Here is a 12,500-nt window from a genome sequence, read left to right as displayed (position 1 = left end):
ACACACTCTCTCTCTCTCACACTCGCACATTCTCTCTCTCACTTGCACATTCTCTCTCACACACTCTCACACGCGCACATTCTCTTACACTCGCACATTCTCTCTCTCACACATACTCTCTCTCACACACACACATTCTCTCTCTCACACACATACTCTCCCTCTCACACTCGCACATTCTCCCTCTCACACTCGCACATTCTCTCTCTCACACTCGCACATTCTCTCTCTCACACTCGCACATTCTCTCTCTCACACTCGCACATTCTCTCTCTCTCACACACTCACTCTCACACTCGCAAATTCTCTCTCTCTCACACACTCTCTCACACACACACTCCCTCTCTTACACACACATTCTCTCACACACACTCTCTCACACTCTCTCTCACACATACTCTCTCTCTCACACTCTCTCTCTCACACACACATACTCTCTCTTTCTCACAAACATTCTCTCTCTCACACACATTCTCTCTCTCACACACTCTCTCTCACACTCGCACATTCTCTCTCTCACACACTCTCTCTCACACACAAACACTCTCACACACTTTCTCTCTCTCACACACACACTCTCTCTTTCTCACACACATACACTCTCTCTCACACACACACACAATCTCACACACATTCTCTCTCTCACACACATTCTCTCTCTCACACACTCTCTCTCTCTCTCACACTCGCACATTCTCTCTCACACACACATTCTCTCTCTCGCACACACTCTCTCTCTCTCACACACACTCTCTCTCACACACACACATTCTCTCTCTCACACACTCTCTCTCTCTCACACACATTCTCTCTCACACACACACATTCTCTCTCACACACACTCTCTCACACTCTCACACACATTCGCTCACACACTCTCTCTCACACACATTCTCTCTCACACATACTCTCTCTTTCTCACACACATTCTCTCTCTCACACTCTCTCTCACACACACTCTCTCTCACACACACACTCTCTCTCTCACACACACTCTCTCTCTCACACACACACACATTCTCTCTCTCACACACTCTCTCTCACACACACACACATTCTCTCTCTCACACACTCTCTCTCTCTCACACACACTCTCTCTCACACACACACATTCTCTCTCTCACACACTCTCTCTCTCACACACACACTCTCTCTCACACACACACACTCTCTCTCACACACACACATTCTCTCTCTCACACACTCTCTCTCACACACACTCTCTCTCACACACACACATTCTCTCTCTCACACACTCTCTCTCTCTCACACACACTCTCTCTCACACACACACATTCTCTCTCTCACACACTCTCTCTCTCTCTCACACACACTCTCTCTCACACACACATATTCTCTCTCTCACACACTCTCTCTCTCTCACACACACTCTCTCTCACACACACTCTCTCTCACACACACTCTCTCTCACACACTCTCTCTCACACACATTCTCTCTCACACATACTCTCTCTTTCTCACACACATTCTCTCTCACACACATTCTCTCTCTCACACACACTCATACACACACATTCTCTCTCACACACACACTCTCACACTCACTCTCTTTCACACACACTCTCTCTCTTTCACACACACTCTCTCTCTTTCACACACACTCTCTCTCTCACACACTCTCTCTCACACACATTCGCTCACACATTCTCTCTCACACACACATTCTCTCTCACACACACTCATACACACACATTCTCTCTCACACACACACTCTCTCACACTCACTCTCTCTCACACACACTCTCTCTCTTTCACACACACTCTCTCTCTTTCACACACACTCTCTCTCTCACACACACTCTCTCACACACATTCGCTCACACACTCTCTCTCACACACACTCTCTCACACACACACATTCTCTCTCACACACTCGCACACTCGCACATTCTCTCTCTCACACACACTCTCTCACACACTCTCTCTCTCACACACATACTCTCTCTCTCACACTCGCACATTCTCTCTCTCACACACATTCTCTCTCTCGCACACACTCTCTCTCACACACACACATTCTCTCTCACACACACTCTCTCTCACACTCGCACATTCTCTCTCACACACTCTCTCTTTCACACACACTCTCTCTCACACACACTCTCTCTCACACATACTCTCTCTTTCTCACACACATTCTCTCTCTCACACACACTCTCTCTCTCTCTCACACATACTCTCTTTCTCACATACTCTCTTTCTCACACACATACACTGTCTCTCACACACACACACAATCTCACACACATTCTCTCTCACACACATTCTCTCTCTCACACACACTCTCTCTCTCTCACACTCGCACATTCTCTCTCTCACACACATTCTCTCTCACACACATTCTCTCTCTCACACATACTCTCTCTCTCACACTCGCACATTCTCTCTCTCTCTCACACACTCTCTCTCACACTCGCACATTCTCTCTCTCACTTGCACATTCTCTCTCACACACACTCACACGCGCACATTCTCTTACACTCGCACATTCTCTCTCTCACACATACTCTCTCTCACACACACACATTCTCTCTCTCACACACATACTCTCCCTCTCACACTCGCACATTCTCCCTCTCACATTCGCACATTCTCTCTCTCACACTCGCACATTCTCTCTCTCACACTCGCACATTCTCTCTCTCACACTCGCACATTCTCTCTCTCTCACACACTCTCTCTCACACTCGCACATTCTCTCTCTCTCACACACTCTCTCACACACACACTCCCTCTCTTACACACACATTCTCTCACACACACTCTCTCACACTCTCTCTCACACATACTCTCTCTCTCACACTCTCTCTCTCACACACACATACTCTCTCTTTCTCACAAACATTCTCTCTCACACACATTCTCTCTCTCACACACTCTCTCACACTCGCACATTCTCTCTCTCACACACTCTCTCACACACAAACACTCTCACACACTTTCTCTCTCTCACACACACACTCTCTCTCTTTCTCACACATACACTCTCTCTCACACACACACACACAATCTCACACACATTCTCTCTCTCACACACACTCTCTATCTCTCTTACACTCGCACATTCTCTCTCTCACACACATTCTCTCTCTCACACACATTCTCTCTCTCGCGCACACTCTCTCTCACACACACTCTCTCTCACACACACACATTCTCTCTCACACACACTCTCTCACACTCTCACACACATTCGCTCACACATTCTGTCTCACACATTCTCTCACACACACATTCTCTCTCACACATACTCTCTCTTTCTCACACACATTCTCTCTCTCACACTCTCTCTCACACATACTCTGTTTCTCACACACATACACTCTGTCTCTCACACACACACACAATCTCACACACATTCTCTCTCACACACACTCTCTCTCTCTCTCACACTCTCACACTCGCACATTCTCTCTCATACACATTCTCTCTCACACACACTCTCTCTCTCACACACATACTCTCTCTCTCACACTCGCACATTCTCTCTCTCACACACATTCTCTCACACACATTCTCTCTCTCACACACACTCATACACACACATTCTCTCTCACACACACACTCTCTCACACTCACTCTCTTTCACACACACTCTCTCTCTTTCACGCACACTCTCTCTCTTTCACACACACTCTCTCACACGCACTCTCTCTCACACACATTCTCTCTCACACACATTCTCTCTCACACACAGATTCTCTCTCACACACACACTCTCTCTCACACACACACTCTCTCTCACACACACATTCTCTCACACACATTCTCTCTCACACACACTCTCTCTCACACACACATTCTCTCTCACACATTCTCTCTCACACACACTCTCTCACACACACTCTCTCTCTTTCACACACACTCTCTCTCACACACATTCGCTCACACATTCTCTCTCACACACATTCTCTCTCACACACAGATTCTCACACACATACTCTCTCTCACACACACACATTCTCTCTCACACACTCGCACACTCTCTCTCTCACACACACTCTCTCACACACTCTCTCTCTCACACACATACTCTCTCTCTCACACTCGCACATTCTCTCTCTCACACTCGCACATTCTCTCTCTCACACACTCTCTCACACACTCTGTCTCACACACTCGCACATTCTCTCTCTCACACACACTCTCTCTCTCACACGCACATTCTCTCTCTCACTCGCACATTCTCTCTCTCTCACACACTCTCACACTCGCACATTCTCTCACACTCGCACATTCTCTCTCTCACACTCGCACATTCTCTCTCTCACACTCGCACATTCTCTCTCACACTCGCACATTCTCTCTCTCACACACATACACTCTCTCTCTCACACACACACAATCTCACACACATTCTCTCTCTCACACACACACACAATCTCACACACATTCTCTCTCTCACACACATTCTCTCTCTCACACACATTCTCTCTCTCACACACATTCTCTCTCTCACACTCTCTCACACACACACTCTCTCACACACACTCTCTCACACGCACACATTCTCTCTCTCTCACACATTCTCTCTCTCACACACACTCTCTCTCTCACACACACTCTCTCTCTCACACACACTCTCTCTCACACACACACTCTCTCACACACACACTCTCTCTCACACGCACTCTCTCTCACACACACACTCTCTCTCACACGCACACATTCTCTCTCTCACACACATTCTCTCTCTCACACACTCTCTCTCTCTCACACACTCTCTCTCTCACACACATTCTCTCTCTCACACTCTCTCTCACACGCACACACACTCTCTCTCACACACACTCTCTCTCACACACACTCTCTCACACACACACTCTCTCTCACACGCACACATTCTCTCTCTCACACACATTCTCTCTCACACACACACTCTCTCTTTCTCACACACATACATTCACTCTCACACACACACAATCTCACACACATTCTCTCTCACACACATTCTCTCACACATTCTCTCTCACACATCCTCTCTCTCTCACACACATTCTCTCTCACATACACACTCTCTTTCACACTCGCACATTCTCTCTCACACACACTCTCTCTCTTTCACACACACTCTCTCTCTCTCACACACATTCTCTCTCACACACATTCTCTCACACATTCTCTCTCACACATCCTCTCTCTCTCACACACTCTCTCTCTCACACACACTCTCTCTCTCTCACACACACTCTCTCTCACACACATTCGCTCACACATTCTCTCTCTCACACATTCTCTCTCACACACATTCTCACACACTCTCACACACATTCTCTCTCTCACACACACATTCTCTCTCACACACATTCTCTCTCACACACACACTCTCTCTCACACACACTCTCTCTCACACACATTCTCTCTCACACTCGCACATTCTCTCTCTCACACACACTCTCTCACACACACTCTTTCTCTCACACACACTCTCTCTCTCACACACACACTCTCTCTCACACACACACATTCTCTCTCACACTCGCACATTCTCTCTCTCACACACACTCTCACACACACTCTCTCTCTCACACACACTCTCACACTCGCACATTCTCTCTCTCACACACACTCTCTCTCACACACATACTCTCTCTCTCACACTCGCACATTCTCTCACTCGCATATTCTCTCTCTCACACACACTCGCACATTCTCTCTCTCACACTCGCACATTCTCTCTCTCACACTCGCACATTCTCTCTCACACACACACACTCTCACGCGCACATTCTCTCTCTCACACACACACTTGCTCTCTCTCTCACACACATACTCTCTCTCACACTCGCACATTCTCTCTCTCACACTCGCACATTCTCTCTCTCTCACACACTCTCTCTCACACTCGCACATTCTCTCTCTCACTCGCACATTCTCTCTCTCTCACACACTCTCTCACACGCGCACATTCTCTTACACTCGCACATTCTCTCTCTCACACATACTCTCTCTCACACACACACATTCTCTCTCTCACACACTCTCTCACACACATACTCTCCCTCTCACACTCGCACATTCTCTCTCTCACACTCGCACATTCTCTCTCTCACACTCGCACATTCTCTCTCTCACACTCGCACATTCTCTCTCACACTCGCACATTCTCTCTCTCTCATACAATCTCTCTCACACTCGCACATTCTCTCTCTCTCACACACTTTCTCTCACACACACACTCTCTCTCTCTTACACACACATTCTCTCACACACACATTCTCTCTCTCTCTCACACATACTCTCTCTCTCACACACACATACTCTCTCTTTCTCACACACATACACTCTCTCTCTCACACACACACAATCTCACACACATTCTCTCTCTCACACACATTCTCTCTCTCTCAAACACATTCTCTCTCTCACACACACTCTCTCTCACACACTTTCTCTCACACACACTCGCTCTCTCTTACACACACATTCTCTCACACACACATTCCCTCTCACACACTCTCTCACACTCTCTCTCTCACACACACTCTCTCACACACACTCATTCTCCCTCACACACACTCTCTCACACTCGCACATTCTCTCTCACACACACACTCTCACACACACACTCTCTCTCTCACACATTCTCTCTCTCACACACACACATTCTCTCTCACACACACACACTCTCTCTCTCACACACACACTCTCTCTCACACACACTCTCTCCTTCACACTCGCACATTCTCTCTCTCACACGCACTCTCTCTCACACACACTCTCTCACACACACACACTCTCACACACACACACTCTCTCACACACACACATTCTCTCTCACACACACACATTCTCTCTCACACACACACTCTCTCACACGCACACTCTCCTTCACACTCGCACATTCTCTTTCTCACACGCACTCTCTCTCACACACACTCTCTCACACACACACATTCTCTCTCACACACACACATTCTCTCTCACACACACACTCTCTCACACGCACACTCTCCTTCACACTCGCACATTCTCTCTCTCACACGCACTCTCTCTCACACACACTCTCTCTCACACACATTCGCTCACACATTCTCTCTCTCACACATTCTCTCTCTCACACACACACATTCTCTCTCACACACACACTCTTTCTCACACACACACTCTCTCACACGCACACTCTCCTTCACACTCGCACATTCTCTCTCTCACACACACTCTCACACACTCTCACACTCGCACATTCTCTCTCTCACACACTCTCTCACACACATACTCTCTCTCACACTTGCACATTCTCTCTCTCACTCGCACATTCTCTCTCACACACTCTCACACACTCTCTCTCTCTCACATATTCGCACATTCTCTCTCTCACACACACTCTCTCTCTCTCTCACACATACTCTCTTTCTCACATACTCTCTTTCTCACACACATACACTGTCTCTCACACACACACACAATCTCACACACATTCTCTCTCACACACATTCTCTCTCTCACACACACTCTCTCTCTCTCACACTCGCACATTCTCTCTCTCACACACATTCTCTCTCACACACATTCTCTCTCTCACACATACTCTCTCTCTCACACTCGCACATTCTCTCTCTCTCACACACTCTCTCTCACACTCGCACATTCTCTCTCTCACTTGCACATTCTCTCTCACACACTCTCACACGCGCACATTCTCTTACACTCGCACATTCTCTCTCACACATACTCTCTCTCACACACACACATTCTCTCTCTCACACACATACTCTCCCTCTCACACTCGCACATTCTCCCTCTCACATTCGCACATTCTCTCTCTCACACTCGCACATTCTCTCTCTCACACTCGCACATTCTCTCTCTCTCACACACTCTCTCTCACACTCGCACATTCTCTCTCTCTCACACACTCTCTCACACACACACTCCCTCTCTTACACACACATTCTCTCACACACACTCTCTCACACTCTCTCTCACACATACTCTCTCTCTCACACTCTCTCTCTCACACACACATACTCTCTCTTTCTCACAAACATTCTCTCTCACACACATTCTCTCTCTCACACACTCTCTCTCTCACACTCGCACATTCTCTCTCACACACTCTCTCACACACAAACACTCTCACACACTTTCTCTCTCTCACACACACACTCTCTCTCTTTCTCACACATACACTCTCTCTCACACACACACACACACAATCTCACACACATTCTCTCTCTCACACACACTCTCTATCTCTCTCACACTCGCACATTCTCTCTCACACACATTCTCTCTCTCACACACATTCTCTCTCTCGCGCACACTCTCTCTCTCACACACACTCTCTCTCACACACACACATTCTCTCTCACACACACTCTCTCACACTCTCACACACATTCGCTCACACATTCTGTCTCACACATTCTCTCACACACACATTCTCTCTCACACATACTCTCTCTTTCTCACACACATTCTCTCTCTCACACTCTCTCTCACACATACTCTGTTTCTCACACACATACACTCTGTCTCTCACACACACACACAATCTCACACACATTCTCTCTCACACACACTCTCTCTCTCTCTCACACTCTCACACTCGCTCTCACACACATTCTCTCTCACACACACTCTCTCTCTCACACACATACTCTCTCTCTCACACTCGCACATTCTCTCTCTCACACACATTCTCTCGCACACACTCTCTCTCACACACACACATTCTCTCTCACACACACTCTCTCTCACACTCGCACATTCTCTCTCACACACTCTCTCTTTCACACACACTCTCTCTCACACACACTCTCTCTCACACATACTCTCTCTTTCTCACACACATTCTCTCTCTCACACACACTCTCTCTCTCTCACACATACTCTTTCTCACACACATACACTGTCTCTCACACACACACACAATCTCACACACATTCTCTCTCACACACATTCTCTCTCTCACACACACTCTCTCTCTCTCACACTCGCACATTCTCTCTCTCACACACATTCTCTCTCACACATTCTCTCACACATACTCTCTCTCTCACACTCGCACATTCTCTCTCTCTCACACACTCTCTCTCACACTCGCACATTCTCTCTCTCACTTGCACATTCTCTCTCACACACTCTCACACGCGCACATTCTCTTACACTCGCACATTCTCTCTCTCACACATACTCTCTCTCACACACACACATTCTCTCTCTCACACACATACTCTCCCTCTCACATTCGCACATTCTCCCTCTCACATTCGCACATTCTCTCTCTCACACTCGCACATTCTCTCTCTCACACTCGCACATTCTCTCTCTCACACTCGCACATTCTCTCTCTCACACACTCTCTCACACACATACTCTCTCTCACACTTGCACATTCTCTCTCTCACTCGCACATTCTCTCTCACACACTCTCTCTCTCTCACATATTCGCACATTCTCTCTCTCACACACACACTCTCTCACACTCGCACATTCTCTCTCACACACACTCTCTCTCTCTCTCTCTCACACACACACACACTCTCTCTCTCACACACGCATATTCTCTCTCTCTCACACACGCACATTCTCGCTCTCTCACACACACACTCTCTCTCTCACACACATACTCTCTCTCTCACACTCGCACATTCTCTCTCTCACTCGCACATTCTCTCTCACTCGCACACTCTCTCTCTCTCACACACTCTCACACACACTCTCTCTCTCACACACACTCTCTGACACACACACATTCTCTCTCACACACACACTTTCTCACACTCGCACATTCTCTCTCTCACACACACTCTCTCTCATACACATACTCTCTCTCTCACACTCGCACATTCTCTCTCACACTCGCACATTCTCTCTCACACTCGCACATTCTCTCTCTCTCACACACTCACACTCGCACATTCTCTCACACTCGCACACTCTCTCTCACACACACACATTCTCTCTCTCACACTCTCTCACACACATACTCTCCCTCTCACACTCGCACATTCTCCCTCTCACACTCGCACATTCTCTCTCTCACACTCGCACATTCTCTCTCTCACACTCGCACACTCTCTCTCACACACACACACAATCTCACACACATTCTCTCTCTCACACACACTCTCTCTCTCACACACACACTCTCTCACACTCGCACATTCTCTCTCACACACACTCTCTCACTCCCGCACATTCTCTCTCACACACACTCTCTCACACTCACTCTCTTTCACACACACTCTCTCTCTTTCACACACACTCTCTCTCTTTCACACACACTCTCTCTCTCACACACACTCTCTCTCACACACATTCGCTCACACATTCTCTCTCACACACATTCTCTCTCACACATACTCTCTCTTTCTCACACACATTCTCTCTCTCACACTCTCTCTCACACATACTCTCTTTCTCACACACATACACTCTGTCTCTCACACACACACACAATCTCACACACATTCTCTCTCTCACACACACTCATACACACACATTCTCTCTCACACACACATTCTCTCTCACACACAGATTCTCTCTCACACACATTCTCTCTCACACACATTCTCTCTCTCACACACACTCATACACACACATTCTCTCTCACACACACACACTTTCTCACACTCACTCTCTTTCACACACACTCTCTCTCTCTCTTTCACACACACTCTCTCTCTTTCACACACACTCTCTCTCTTTCACACACACTCTCTCTCTCACACACACTCTCTCTCACACACATTCGCTCACACACTCTCTCTCACACACACTCTCTCTCACACACACTCTCTCTCACACACATTCTCTCTCACACACAGATTCTCACAAACATACTCTCTCTCACACACACACTCTCTCTCACACACACTCTCTCTCACACACATTCTCTCTCACACTCGCACATTCTCTCTCTCACACACAATCTCTCACACACACTCTTTCTCTCACACACACTCTCTCTCACACACACACTCTCTCTCACACACACACATTCTCTCTCACACTCGCACATTCTCTCTCTCACACACACTCTCTCACACACTCTCTCTCTCACACACACTCTCACACTCGCACATTCTCTCTCTCACACACACTCTCTCTCACACACATACTCTCTCTCTCTCACACTCGCACATTCTCTCACTCGCATATTCTCTCTCTCACACACACTCGCACATTCTCTCTCTCACACTCGCACATTCTCTCTCACACACACACACTCTCACACGCACATTCTCTCTCTCACACACACACTTGCTCTCTCTCTCACACACATACTCTCTCTCTCTCACACTCGCACATTCTCTCTCTCACACTCGCACATTCTCTCTCTCTCACACACTCTCTCTCACACTCGCACATTCTCTCTCTCACTCGCACATTCTCTCTCTCTCACACACTCTCACACGCGCACATTCTCTTACACTCGCACATTCTCTCTCTCACACATACTCTCTCTCACACACACACATTCTCTCTCTCACACACTCTCTCACACACATACTCTCCCTCTCACACTCGCACATTCTCTCTCTCACACTCGCACATTCTCTCTCTCACACTCGCACATTCTCTCTCTCACACTCGCACATTCTCTCTCACACTCGCACATTCTCTCTCTCTCATACACTCTCTCTCACACTCGCACATTCTCTCTCTCTCACACACTTTCTCTCACACACACACTCTCTCTCTCTTACACACACATTCTCTCACACACACATTCTCTCTCACACACTCTCACACTCTCTCTCTCTCACACATACTCTCTCTCTCACACACACATACTCTCTCTTTCTCACACACATACACTCTCTCTCTCACACACACACAATCTCACACACATTCTCTCTCTCACACACATTCTCTCTCTCTCAAACACATTCTCTCTCTCACACACACTCTCTCTCACACACTTTCTCTCACACACACTCTCTCTCTCTTACACACACATTCTCTCACACACACATTCTCTCTCACACACTCTCTCACACTCTCTCTCTCACACACACTCTCTCTCACACACACACATTCTCCCTCACACACACTCTCTCACACTCGCACATTCTCTCTCACACACACACTCTCACACACACACTCTCTCTCACACACATTCGCTCACACATTCTCTCTCTCACACATTCTCTCTCTCACACACACACATTCTCTCTCACACACACACACTCTCTCTCTCTCACACACTCTCTCTCTCTCACACACACACTCTCTCTCACACACACTCTCTCCTTCACACTCGCACATTCTCTCTCTCACACGCACTCTCTCTCACACACACTCTCTCACACACACACATTCTCTCTCACACACACACATTCTCTCTCACACACACACATTCTCTCTCACACACACACTCTCTCACACGCACACTCTCTCACACGCACACTCTCCTTCACACTCGCACATTCTCTCTCTCACACGCACTCTCTCTCACACACACTCTCTCACACACACACATTCTCTCTCACACACACACATTCTCTCTCACACACACACTCTCTCAC

The 12,500-nt window shown here is 47.6% G+C and overlaps 1 protein-coding gene across 1 annotated transcript in view; it reads left to right on the top strand.

Annotated features, from left to right (window-relative positions):
- Window positions 1-12,500, top strand: part of LOC139255398 (GMP reductase 2) — a 77,111-nt gene that overhangs the window by 28,432 nt on the left and 36,179 nt on the right. The gene's annotated exons all lie outside the window — the stretch shown is intronic.

Source organism: Pristiophorus japonicus, unplaced genomic scaffold (assembly GCF_044704955.1).
Source record: "Pristiophorus japonicus isolate sPriJap1 unplaced genomic scaffold, sPriJap1.hap1 HAP1_SCAFFOLD_599, whole genome shotgun sequence".
Taxonomy (NCBI): Eukaryota; Metazoa; Chordata; class Chondrichthyes; family Pristiophoridae; genus Pristiophorus; species Pristiophorus japonicus.
The sequence above is the reverse complement of the archived record's forward strand: the minus strand, read 5'-3'. Positions and strand labels throughout refer to the sequence as shown.